The 13,994-nt window shown below is 45.1% G+C and overlaps 1 long non-coding RNA gene across 1 annotated transcript; it reads left to right on the forward strand.

Moving 5' to 3' along the window:
- Nucleotides 1-278: 278 nt before the first annotated feature.
- LOC134935110 (uncharacterized) lies at nt 279-13,151 on the forward strand. Its single transcript, XR_010179908.1, has 2 exons — nt 279-751; nt 11,885-13,151. It is a non-coding gene; the product is annotated as an uncharacterized LOC134935110 (long non-coding RNA).
- The last annotated feature ends 843 nt before the right edge of the window (nt 13,152-13,994 follow it).

The following is a 13,994-nucleotide window of genomic DNA, read 5'->3' on the forward strand; positions in this document are numbered from 1 at the left end:
GGGGCGTATCTAGCCATTGGCCAGGATGGCACTCGCCAGGGGCGCCAGCTGAGGAGGGGCGCAGCCTGGTTGTGCCACCTGTGGCCAAGGGGCAGATTCACTATGCCCCTGTGTCCCCCTCCTGCAGGGATGCCCGGCAAAGACCATAGAAGGCAGCAGCGGCAGACACTGTTCTTCTCGCCAGGGTCCGGCACCGCTCCGCAGTCTGCACTACAATCAAGTAACTCTTTAAAACTACAGCTCCCAGCAGCCATTGCTGCTGAGAGCTTCCGGCAGCAATGGCTGCTGGGAGCTGTAGTTTTGCAGAGTTACTTGATTGTAGCATGGACAGCGGAGTGGTGCCGGATTCTGGCGAGAAGAACAGTGTCTGCCGCTGCTGCCTTCTGTGATTTTTGTCTGGCATCGGACGACGACAGCACAGGTCAGCAGCGGCAGATTGGGATGCCCCCTCCCCTCCCGATGACTTCAGTGGCCGTGCTCCGCCCCACTTTGGCCGATTCCTATATCCGCGGCTGCGGCGATATGAGCTTCTGCGCATGCGCAGAACAGAAGCTCATTCAAACTGGAGCCGCGGCAAGTGAAGCGAGTGTGTTCTGAGGCAAGTGACCAGGGACAGCGAGCGCACAGAGGGGCCAGGCAAACGGTGTAACAGCAGGGGGTGCCCTGGAGCCATACAAGACTTGGTCCCTAGGACCCAGCAGCCTGCAGCAACTGGAATCGAGACCTTGTCCTCAGACGGAAGCATGTGCAGGTTAGTGATGCCCCCCAAACTCCCACCTGGCGGCTGTGGCTTGCACTGTATCCTCCCCCCCTCCCACTTGGCAGCTGCATGCGGGGAGGCAAGGGACACACATCATGGGAAGCTGAAATAGCTTGTGTGTCAGCATCTGTTTGTGTGTCAGCGTCTGTCAGTGTCAGTTTCTGTATGTCAGTAAGTCAGGGTCTGTGTTAACATCTGTCAGTATCTATCAGTGTATCAGCATCTGTCTGTGTCAGCATCAGTGTGTCAGCATGTTTCTATGTGTCAGTGTCAGAGTCTGTCTGTGTGTCTGTGTTAGCATAAGTGTGCCAGCATCTGTCTGTGTGTCATTGTCTATTTGCATGTCAGGGTCTGTGTGTCAACATCCGTGTCAGTGTGTAAGCCTCAGCGTGTCAGCATCTTTCTGTGTGTCTCTGTCAGCATCAGTGTGTCAGCATCTGTTTGTGTCTCAGTGTGTCAGCTGTGTGTGTCAGCCCCCTAGACAGAGTACTCCCCCTACCCCCCCCCACGAATGCAAGAGCATACACAGTCCACCCCATTTTTTATTTATTTTTGTAGGCCAATGTGTTTTAATATTTTAAATGTGGAAGCCAATTTTTTTTTTTTTCTGTGGGGGATAATTTTATTTATTTTTCCTGTTTGGGGTCATTGTGTTTTTTTCCTGTGGGGGCCAATGTGTTTTTTGTAGAGGCCAATGTGTGTGTTTGTTTTCTGTGGGTGCCAATATATGGTTTTTTTTATGTGGGGGCCAATGTGTTTATTTTTTCTGTGGATGCCAATGTTCTTTTTATGTTGGGGCCAATGTGTTTTTTCTCTGGCTGGGTCCACAGGATAACATTGGGATATTGTCGAGCGACAGCGAAAATGGCACCAACACGGTCACGAGCTTTCTGGCCTCCCAGGATGTATTGGGGCCTCCACTATATAGTCCCGCCCACTGACTCAGTCAGATCAGTTTTTTGCTTGGTGCGGCAGGAAGCCGCATGGTCACAGGGCTGCTGTGAAAGCAGCCTCAAGTTTTCATTACTTTATTTTTATAGACTTACTGTTTTTGTTTGAGCGACTTCTCTTAACAGCGTCTTAAACGTGTATTAGAAAGAGTCGCTCCAGCAACTCCCCACCGGGTCGCAACAACGCTTACCTTCGCGGTACAGTGCTGTCTCGACGGGCGTCTGTGTCGGATGTTCTAGCAGGTCCAGCAGACGTTACCAGGCTGTGGCCGGAGCATGGGGAGACAGTGAGTATATGGACTTCCTCTTACTAGAGGGGTCAGGACACAGCTACGCTGATTTGGTGGAGACTACAAACAGCGTGTTGATGCGCCGAACATCTCGAGTGTGACAGCGCTACGCTCCGGAGATCATAGGCGCCAGGACTAGGTGAGGCCGCGATCCTGGGAGTTTAAGTCAACAGGGGGTTTCAGACGCTCTCCTGGCCGTCCCTCCTCCGAGTTCATGGCCAGTTCCCGCGGGTCTCTCGTTTCATGAACTGAATGACCTCACTTCCGGCTCAGACGCTACCACGAGGGTACTCGGTCGCAGCTTAGACGCTGCGGTTGTGTACACTGGATATAAACCCGCCCAGACCGAGTCGCAGGCCTTTAGTGTCTGCATGCACGTGGAGTCGCTCAGCGTCCGTGTCCGTTGGTGAGCGTCCGTGTCCGTTATCAGTTACCAAGAGCGGCAGTGTACACCAGTAGCGTCTGAATCCACTCAGCGTCTTTCGAGCGTCTTTGCTTGGATATGGAAGTGTGGTGAGTATCCCTGTATCCCGCTCCCTGGAGGCAGGGTATACAGTACTAAAAATTCCTTCTACTTCTTAGTGTGCACTGTTAATTTTTAGTACCTATTGCATATGAGACCTGTATATTACTGTGTTTTCTGCATGTTATGTTGAAAAAGAACCAGTTAAGCAGAAGTACAAATTTCCTACTTATGTATAAGTTATTATGGAGATTGTATTCTCATATGACAATGTCTAATGCTTTAACATGTGACTGACTGCTAGTATGTGTGCTGACTTTTCTGTGTAATGTCAGTCCTGTTCTGACCCTCAAATCAGGTGCACTGTGGTCAGATTGATTTCACCTCTATATACTGATTATAGGGTGTGGTTCAGTCACAAAATTGTGTAGTCAATATCAGAAAAAATGTCTGTGAGCGGCAAAAGTGATGAGGAGAATTTGTCAAGCACTCCTACAGCCCTAACATGCTTATCTTGTAAGTCAGGGGTAATTGATATGATTCAATTGGTCACTTATGAGGGTTTGTGTGCAAACTGTTTCGCTTTTCAGTAAAAAACAGGAGTTAGTTCAACCTCCAGTAGAGCCACCATGGAATATGTTCGCAAAGACTCTGTCTTCAATAGCGGACAGGTTAGCTCCAGTAGCACCACCTCAGGGGTTAGGTTACACTATGAACCCATACATGCAGCTCCCTTCCTATGGTTTGGTTCCAGTAGCCTCTACAAGCAACCAAGGGGTAGGTAAGACTAAGACAGATACGTCTGTATGGCAGACTACACAAGAGGATACATCGGATGATGATGCGGAAACAATAGATTCAACTCCGTATGATGATCAGTCGCAGAGCTTTAGTTCAGATGATGTAGCTGAACTCATTAATGCAGTAAAGGCTGTGCTTTCTCTGGAACCAGCCAAGACAGCGTTAAAAGCAAAAGCACCTGTATTCAAACGAACAAAGTCAGTGAAAGCTGAATTTCCAGCGTCAGAGGAGTTGACGGAAATGATGGATGAGTCTTGGGCAGCGCCCGGTAAAAAGTATAAGATTCCTAGGAGATGGGATTCTTATTATCCATTTCCTGCTGGAGATTGTTCGAAGAGAGAAGTTCCTCCAAAAGTAGATGCACATGTTCTGCGACTCGTGCACAAATCTGCTTTGCCACTGTCATCTACCTCTTTGAATGATGTCACAGACAGGAGGGTAGAGAGCCTATTGAAAAATATTTTTTCTCTTGTGGGTGCAGTGGTAAGACCTGCTATGGCTTCGGCCTGGGTAGCAAAGGCAATGGGCGAATGGATAGAGGAACTAGAGAATGACATCCCCTCTCCTACTAGGGAGCAAGAGGATCGTCTTTGCCGTTTAAGACAATCTGCCCAGTATTTAGAAGAAGCAGCCATTGATGTAGGCACTGTTGCTTCTAAAGCTTCAGCCCTGGCAGTAGTCGCTCGCAGAGCAGTCTGGCTACGGACCTGGAAGGCAGATGCGGAGTCCAAGAAGGAATTGGAAGCATTGCCTTTCATGGGTAATATATTATTTGGAAAACCTTTATCGGATATCCTAGAGTCAGAGGCTGAATCGAAGAAGGTCAGATTTCCGGCTACCTACAACCCTAAGTCCAAGGGTTTAAAATTTCGCTCAATTCGCTGGCAAAGCAAAGCGAAAGGTAAAGAGGAGCCTAAACAACCCCAGTTTAAATCCAGGGGTAAGAAGCAGTGGGCTAGCAAAAAGCCAGCTTCCAAACCTGAACAAAAGCCCTCAGCCTGAAGAGACGGGCCTCCGCCTGGAGGATTCCAGGGTTGGGGGCCGACTCCTGCAATTTGCACACACATGGCGACAGTCAACAACAGATGCCTGGGTGCAGAAGGTAGTATCTCAGGGGTATGGGTTCCCATTCAGGAGGCAGCCTCCTCAAAGATTTTTTTGCACCAGCCCGTCTCGTATAGAGTCGAAGGCCAATGCCCTGCAAGAAGCAGTACAAAAATTACTGCAGTCAGGTGTGATTGTCCCAGTACCTCCATCACAAAAGGGACAGGGGTATTACTCCAATCTGTTTCTAATCCAGAAACCAAATGGGTCATATCGACCAATTCTAAATCTGAAGATGTTGAACAATTACATATGGATCCCGAAGCTCCACATGGAGACGTTACGCTCCATAATGTTGGCTATGGAACCGGGAGACTATATGGTATCTCTGGATGTGCGGGATGCTTACCTACATGTGCCTATAGCACTATCACATCAGTGTTACCTCAGGTTTGCCATCCTCAAGGAACACTTCCAGTTCCAAGCTCTGCCCTTCGGGCTAGCTACAGCACCCAGGGTGTTTACCAAGATCATGGTGGTTATGGCAGCTTGTCTGCGCAAACAAGGGATAAGGATATTCCCATACCTAAACGACCTATTAATCTTAGCACAGTCGCAAGATTTACTGTTGAGCCATCTCCAACAGACGATAGTTTGTTTACAGAGACACGGGTGGCTCATAAATTGGGAGAAGTCGTCCCTGAATCCATCACAGCGGATGGTTCATTTGGGAGCCATATTGGATTCAGAACTACAGAGAGTTCTCTTACCAGAGGAGAAAATAGTCAAGGTGCAGGTCATGGCTCAGGAAGCGTTGCAAGCCCAGACAATGTCAGTCCATGCAGCAATGCGACTGTTGGGTCTGATGGTATCAACGTTCGACATGGTGGAATATGCGCAATTCCACTCCAGACCATTGCAGCATCTCATTTTGACAAAATGGAACGGAAATCATCAAACAATAAAGAAGCAGATGATAAAGATTCCAGTAAATGTAAAAAGGTCTCTAGCATGGTGGCTACAGACAGACCATTTAAACAAGGGGAGACCCTTTTGGATAAAAGAGTGGCAAGTCCTGACGACAGATGCCAGCCTGCAAGGTTGGGGGGCGGTACTCAGAAGCCTATGGTTCCAGGGAAAATGGACCGCAAGGGAAAGTCGCCTGCCGATAAATCTGTTAGAAATAAGAGCCATTTACTTGGACCTAGTTCAGGCAAAGGACAATCTACAAGGAAGACCAGTCCAGATCCGCTCAGACAATGCGACGGCAGTAGCATACCTAAATCATCAAGGAGGGACTCACAGCAAGAGTCTGATGGAGGAAGTAACTCCCATTCTAAAGTGGGCAGAACTCCATCTCCCAGCATTGTCAGCAGTATTTGTCCCGGGTGTACTAAATTGGGAAGCGGATTTTCTCAGTCGGCACACCATTCAGGAAACCGAATGGGCACTACACCCAGAAGTGTTTCAAACACTGGTGAACAGATGGGGTCTACCGGAGATAGACCTTATGGCGTCTCGTCTAAACAACAAAGTTCCGAGGTACGGATCAAGAACAAGGGACCCAGGAGCAGTCCTGGTAGACGCACTGTCAGTAGAATGGAGGTTTCAGCTGGCATATCTGTTCCCTCCAATATCTCTGTTACCCAGAGTAGTGAGAAAGATAAAACAGGCAAAAGGAGCAATCATTCTAATAGCTCCAGCTTGGCCAAGAAGGCATTGGTACACAGATCTGTGGAGAATGTCCGTGGAAGCACCGATACTGCTCCCTCAACGTTCAGATCTGTTAATGCAGGGTCCTTGTTGTCACAGTCATCTGGATCGCCTGTCTTTGACGGCGTGGCTGTTGAAACCTCTATCTTAGAGGCTAAAGGATTTTCAAAGCAAGTAATCCAAACCATGCTTAGAGCAAGAAAGCCTTCTTCGGCCCGTGTATATCATAGAATATGGCAAGCCTATATTCATTGGTGTTCTGGAAAAAATTACAATCCAAGAGCCTTTAAAGTAGCTAGAATTTTGGATTTTCTGCAGGCAGGATTGGATAAGGGGTTGAAGGTTGCTTCCTTGAGGGTGCAAGTCTCAGCGTTGACTGTATGGTTTCAGCAGAAGATTGCTGACCTATAGGATGTACGTACTTTTTTCCAAGGAGTAGTACATATTCAACCTCCATTTGTTCCTCCTGCAGCTCCCTGGGATTTGAATTTAGTTCTTAAATTTCTCCAGGGTCCTTTGTTTGAACCACTTGAGAGAGCAGATCTTAAGTGGTTAATGGTTAAAGTTCTTTTTTTACTGGCAATGGCGTCAGCCAGAAGAGTGTCAGATTTAGGAGCATTATCATGTAAGTCTCCTTTCCTAAGTTTTTTTCCAGACAGAGCAGTTCTCAGAACGAGATCTAGTTATCTTCCAAAGGTGGTGTCAAAGTTTCACCTGAATGAAGAGATTGTAGTCCCAGCTTTTCAGGTATCGGGACTATCTGCGGGAGAAGCGTCACTGGACGTGGTCCGGTCTTTAAAAATCTACATAGATCGTACTAGTGCCATCAGGAAAACAGATTCCCTCTTCATCCTCTACGGATTCCATAGGAGAGGTTGGCCTGCTAGTAAACAGACGCTGGCGAGATGGCTCCGAATGGTAATATCTGAAGCTTATTCTCATGCAGATCTCCCTATTCCGGCTAATGTCTCTGCACACTCTACACGTAAGGTAGGTCCTTCTTGGGCGGCACAACAGGGTGCATCAGCAGAACAGATATGTAAGGCAGCCACATGGTCTTCCATAAACACATTCATCAGACATTATGCCTTTGATACTTTTGCCTCTCATGACGCAGACTTCGGGCGAAAGGTCCTCCTGTGCAATCAGGAGCGTCCCCACCACTAAAATGGCTTTGGGAATCCCAATGTTATCTAGTGGATAATCCTGTGGACCCAGCCAGAGAAATGAACGTTATGGTAAGAACTTACCGTTGATAACGTGATTTCTCTTATGTCCACAGGTATCCACAGGGATCCCACCCGGACGCATCTGATTTGAGGATCTAGACAAACACTAAAAACCTCTTCCTTCTTGTATGGAAGGGTGTGCATGTGTGTTCTTATCGCCTGTACAGGTCTCTACCTAATGTGCCTATAATCGCTGTGGAAAGAACTGATCTGACTGAGTCAGTGTGCGGGACTATATAGTGGAGGCCCCAATACATCCTGGGAGGCCAGAAAGCTTGTGACCGTGTTGGTGCCATTTTCGCTGTCGCTCGACAATATCCCAATGTTATCCTGTGGATACCTGTGGACATAAGAGAAATCACGTTATCAACGGTAAGTTCTTACCATAACGTTCATTTTTTATTTCCTACGGGGTCAGTACAGTATGTTCATTTTTTTTCATGTCGGTGGTCAATTTGTTTGTTTTCTTGTGAAAGCCAGTTTGTTTTTATTTTATTTTTTCTGTGTTGTTTAATATGTTTTTTTTTTTTCTGTAGGGCCAATGGTGTGTGTGTGTTTTTTTTTTTTCTGTGGAGGTCATATATATTTTTTTCTTTGGAGGCATAGCATAATGTGAATAACGGACATTATTGTGCATTGTAATGTGAGTAAGGGACACTACTGTGTGGTGTAATATGAAATAAGGGTACAATTGTGTGGCCATCCCCCTTTTTGGCACACGCGACTTCCATATTTTAACTCTGAGGGGGGACGGGGGGGGGCGCCAGTCCCTTACTTTGCCAGGGGTGCTCGGACCCCTAGATACACCCCTGCAGTTGGGTACTCTGTATACTCGTATCATCTAGGGATTTGCCTGTTCTTCATGTAGTTTGTAAACAAATATTCAGAAAATGTACACATAGGGCCTGATTAATGTTTTTAAGTAAAGCAAAAAAGCAAGCAATTGGGCAAAACCATGTTTCGTTGCAGGTGGGGCAGATGTAACATGTGCAGAGAGACCTAGATTTGGGTGGGGTGTGTTCAAACTGAAATCTTAGTTTCAGTGTAAAAATAAATCTAGGAATATATGCAAAAATGGTATAAAAGTGCTGTTATTTAGCTGTACTTTCTTTAAAATACACAATCACAATAAAAACACATCTAAATATATTAATAATACAAACAATAAGAAAAGAATATATATAGTGGCCACAAATAAAATCGATATACTCATGCACTGGCGTCAGAATATGTTATGGTTGGGGGTGTAGATAATAATACATTTTGGTGCTCCCCCGAACGATTACACACCACCCCCACCCCACCCCATGGCGGGAGCACTTACCCCCAGATCACCCCGGGACATCCCCGACTCCTCCCAGTAATGCCTCTCTGAAGAGACGGCTGGACAGGACAGGGGGCAGCACGCTGCGGCGGCAGAGTTTTGAAGTCAGAGCCTACGCGTTGATCTGGGGGTTAGCACTCCCCCCTCCCCAGCGCCTGCGCCTCTGACATGTTTGGGGGGGCATGCAGCCCCCTTGCACCTTCCCCATTCCGACGCCTCTGTACTTATGCTATAATGTTCTCAAAGAACAAGAAGCTGTTAATATTCACTTATAGAAGAAAAAAAAAACTTTCCTCCAAGATGTTACAACATTTAGTGGATAAACAGTATCCAGCTGGTTAAAATAGCTATTATGTGTCCAGTAATGGTAAGAAAATAGAAAGTTTGTCACACTTTATGCAGGATAGATATTATACTATCATATGGGATGGAAGCGGTTAACATACCACCGCAAGGGATTCCGGCGATCACAATGCCGAAATCCCGCACAGCGGTAGAATGCTGGCGGAAAAATACCGGCGAGGTAGGTGACTCTCACTCTATGGGTGTCCATGACAACCATAGAGGGAGAATATAACCTGTGGCGAGAGCAGCAAACTACCGTGCCCGCAAGTGGCTTACTAGCGGTTAACCCGCTGCCGGCATACTGGTGGCCGGGATGCCGCTGTCGGTATACTAACGGCCCTCATCCTGGCCATCGGTAATTCATACCGAACCCATATGGGATTCCACTCCGGCTTATTATATGCAATATGCAAACCTCCCGACTGTCAGTCCATATGTAAGGCAGTCCTTATTTAGAGGAATTTATTTTGAATCTCTGACGTTTTGATCCCAGTAAACTGTAGGCATAAATGAACAAGGTAGCTGTATTATCATTCATAGTCGCTGCCGTGATGTTTAATGATGGATACTCAGTCCCATAGCAGATGAGTTGCTATACATCATATTCTGCAGTTTCCAGACAGTTGCTTACCGTTTTAAATGGGCAGTGTGTTGTACCCGCGTCGTATAGCTCAGTGGGCAGCATGGAAACACCGCTCCTATGGCACTGGAGCAAATGCTGCTGCAATAATCGGACAACCGCCTGTATCCTGCAGCATGCCACGTCGTGCTGTATGTCCATTCAACGCTAGATGTTTGGGAGCACTCGCCCAATGATTTCTCCTGTGTGTAATAGCTCAAATATAACGTTTCTCCGCCTGTGATTCGGCAGCTTCATCAGTAAGTAGTCCAGTATTTGCAGGCTACATGCAAAAGCAGCCAGTACTTACCCTGCACAGAAAAAATATAACTCACCCAAATCTAAATCTCTCTGCATATGTTACATCTGCCACACCTGCTGTGCAACATGGTTTTGCCCAGTTGCTTTCTTTTTTGCTTTACTTACATACTTGACTCAGGCTCATGGTACAGTAAAATTCAAGGACCAAAGAAAAAAAATCACTTATGTACAGTATAGTTTAAGTGGACATAGAGTATCACTCACAAAACAGATTTAGATATACTGTACAGAACACTGCTTTGTTTGGTACAATTATTACATCAATATTACATACCTCCCAACATTAAAGATCATGGAGTCGGGATTTCCTTGCACGGTGAAACTGGGCCCACCCGAAAAGTGGCGTGACCTTGTCAAAAGGGGGCGTAACTTTGTAGAATGCTGTGATTGTAAGCTACTCCTATTTTGGTCACTGAGGGGGCATGTCCAGCGTTCTGTGAGCTGCTGTCAATGCCCCCAGTCCCTGTCTCCCGTGAATAGACGTTGTGCAGAGCAGCGAGTGATACTGCGTCCCGTGGGTGGGACAATGGTACAGTGCTCAATAAACGAGACTGTCCCGAGAAAATCGGGACAATTGGGAGGTATGATATTAGGTTTCAAAATCACATATAAATTAAATATTATTTATTATCCAGATAATATTATTTATTCCTACTACTATCACATGTGGAAAACTTATAAAGTATAGAACATAAGAGTAGATGCATCTAAGAGTTAGCAAAGGAGACTATGGGGGTCATTCCGAGTTGATCGCGTTTAGGTGAAAAATCTGCATTTCTGCGCATGCACATGCCCTGCAATGTGCACGCGCGACGTACGGGTACAAAGCCCTTTGTGGTTGTGCTCAGGTTCCAGAGAAGTTTACCTTCGCACTGGCGGGCGCAAGAAGATTGACAGGAAGGGGGCGTTTCTGGGTGTCAACTGACCATTTTCAGGGAGTGTTTGCAAAAACGCAGGCGTGCCCGAAAAAACACAGGCGTGGCTGGGCGTTCGCTGGGCGGGTGTATGACGTCAAATCCGGACATGAATAGGCTGAAGTTATCGCAAGCGCTGAGTAGGTACAGAGCTACTCAGGAACTGCACAAACTGTTTTTGTAGAGCTCGGCTGCACAAGCGTTCGCACTTCTGCTAAGCTAAAATACACTCCCCAGTGCGCGGCGGCATAACGTTTGCATGGCTGCTAAAACAAGCTAGCAAGCGATCAACTCGGAATTACCCCTTATGGGGGAATGTAACAGTCTCTGATTTTGCAAAAGTCACTAATTTCTATTAATTTTCTGCCGATTTGCAAACTGCATTCTATAAAATGGATGTGAATAGCTGTTCAATCAGCAGAAAATTGGTATTTTAAATCTTCCTCAATGTACTGTAAGTCATTGTTCCAATATGCTCTATGCTGAAAGCCCAAGTCGTTGAATGTAGGGTCACCAAAAATGCAATAGAAAAAATATCTTGGCATAAAAAGAGGAACCTCTGGCTGACAAGACAGCTGCACTTACAGCTATGTCTCTTGGCACTGTGTTCACATAAATAAATCATTTTTGTTTAAAAAATCATGTGTCCCACTTCTAACATGTAACCAGCACTAACGCAGCCAGTCTAGGCTGGAAGTGGAAAAATCAGGGGGACAATGAGCTTGGGATCGCCCCGAAATTGTTGCCATGAATACCCAATTAACATATTCATTGATAATAAATATATTGGCTTTGTTATGATTGGTTAGAAGCAGTGTATTATAACCAATCAGAGCAAAGCCAGAGTATTTGTTAACCGGTCATTTGCATCAGGCTCCTCACAAGGTAAATAATTCATAGTCTACAGTATGTTTTCTTAATTCCAAACATGGATCGTTGATTTTACATGAATGCTGTGCATGAATCGTGGATTCTACATGAATCCTACATGAATAACTGAACAATAAACTGTATAGAGAGCGATATGTTTTTAGTTAGAGGGCGTTTTTATTTTATTAATCTACTATTTTTCCATGGTTTTACAAATGCCAACTTGCCATTTTCTTTGCAGGACTGAAACCCTTACAGAATACAGTCCCTCAATTTTTCCTGGAACAAACATTTAATGAGGCAAATGTATTAAAGCTTGGACTGCTCCTTGGAATTAGAGAAAGACTGAAAATATGTACAGGGCCATGAAAATGTTTTTGCCCCTTTCCTGACTTCTTCTGTCATTGCATATTTGCCACACTAATTTTTTTATAAAAGACAAAGACAACCTGAGCAAACACAAAATACAGTTTTAAATGATCATTTCTTTTATTGAACTAAAAAAGTTGTCCAACACCTACAGTATATCACTCATGTGAAAAATTGGCCCCATCACCCTAAGCTTAAGGACTAGATGTTTCTGATAACTGTATATCAGTCTTTCACGTCACTGTGGAGGAATTTTGTTCCACTCTTTTTTTTTTTCTTTTAAAAAAAGCTTTAAATCAGCCACATTGGAGAGTTTTCCAGCATGAACTGCCCATTTATGGTCCCGCCACAGCATCTCAATTGAATTCAAGTCAGGACTTTGACTAGGTCATTCCAAAATCTTAATTTTGTTCCTTTTGAGCCATTGAGAGGTTGGATTGCTCTGGTGCTTCTGATGATTGCCCTTCAGATTACTGATTGATAACCAGACATTCTGGTAGAGAGAGGAATTCATGATTCCACCAGTTATTTATGGCAAGTTGAACAAGTCCTGAAGCAGCAAAGCATCCCCATACCATCACAGTATCAACACCATGTTGGACTGTTGGCCCGATGTTTTTTATTGTGGAATGCTCTATTAGCTTTTCGCTAGATATACTGTAATGGGATCTACGTCTTATGTCTTCCAAAATGTTACATTTTTGACTTATCAAGCCACGTAACATTACCCCAGCAGGCTTGTAGGTCAACGTGTTTTTTTGGCAAATGTGAGATGAGCCTTAGCTCATGGTTTGCAGTTTTTGCCTTGCAACTCGCCCATGTATACAATTTTATCTCAGTCTCTTTCCTATGGTGGAATCCTGAACAATGACATTAAATGAGGTGAGCGAGGCCTGCAGTTCCTTAGATGTTCATAAAATTTATTTTGTAACTTCCTAAATGAGTCATTGATGCACTCTTCGAGGAATTTTGGTAGGCCAGCCACTCCTGGGAAGATTCATCACTGTTCCAACTTCTCTCCATTTGGAGTTCATAGCTCTCACTAAGGTTCGTTGGATTGCCAGAGCCTTAGAAATGGCTTTGTAATTCTTTCCAGACTGGTATATTTCAATAAATTTCTTTCTCATCTCATTCTCAAATACTGCATGGTTTGCTGAGACCTTTTAGCCAACTTTGCATTGCTATAAAGGCTCTATTTAAGCAACATTTATATTCAACAGGACTGGCAGTAATCTAGCCTGATTGTATTTAGTAAAACTGAACCCAATTATTGACTTAATTTGGTTCATTTAATTAATGTGTAACTAAGGGGGCAATTACTATTACAATTATTTCACAGGGCCTGTTCGTGATGGATACCTTCTTTTCTTCAGTAAATGAAATCCAGGTCTAATCTCAGCAGTTAACTGGTAGCAAAAGCTGTCATTTTACTATTTACTCTTCACCAGGATGTAGACAGCAAGAGGCTTTTGATAAATTGCTTCTAAATATTATTTCTTATCAATGCAATTATTCATTGATAACAGTTTATAGTTTGTAATCAAAGAGAAGTTCCGCACCGAACCTTTTATAAGTAAGTAGGTTTGTTAGCTTAAAGAAACCAACATTTGACAGAATACACTCCAAGAATAGATTAGGTCAGAATCTCTCTGTTGTTGGTGCTCCTTAGAGTCATATATTGCATACAGTAACAAAAAAAAGAGAAAAAGAAGACTCATTTTGTTGGGGCACGCTTGAAATAAATGACAAGATATAGGGGGTCATTCCGACCCAATTGCACGCTGCGCTACTTCGCAGCCGTGCATTCATGTCGGAACTGCGCATGCGCCGTGGCCGCAATGCGCAGGCGCGTCATTGCCCAGCGATGGCTGTTGCCGGGCAGTGACGCCGCTAATGAAGAAAGCGGTCGCAGCGGCGACCACAAGAAGATTGACAGGAGGAGGGCGGAACTGGGCGTCAACTCACCGTTTTCTGGGCGTGGA

The sequence above is a fragment of the Pseudophryne corroboree genome, chromosome 6 (genome assembly GCF_028390025.1).
Source record: "Pseudophryne corroboree isolate aPseCor3 chromosome 6, aPseCor3.hap2, whole genome shotgun sequence".
NCBI classification, from domain to species: domain Eukaryota; kingdom Metazoa; phylum Chordata; class Amphibia; order Anura; family Myobatrachidae; genus Pseudophryne; species Pseudophryne corroboree.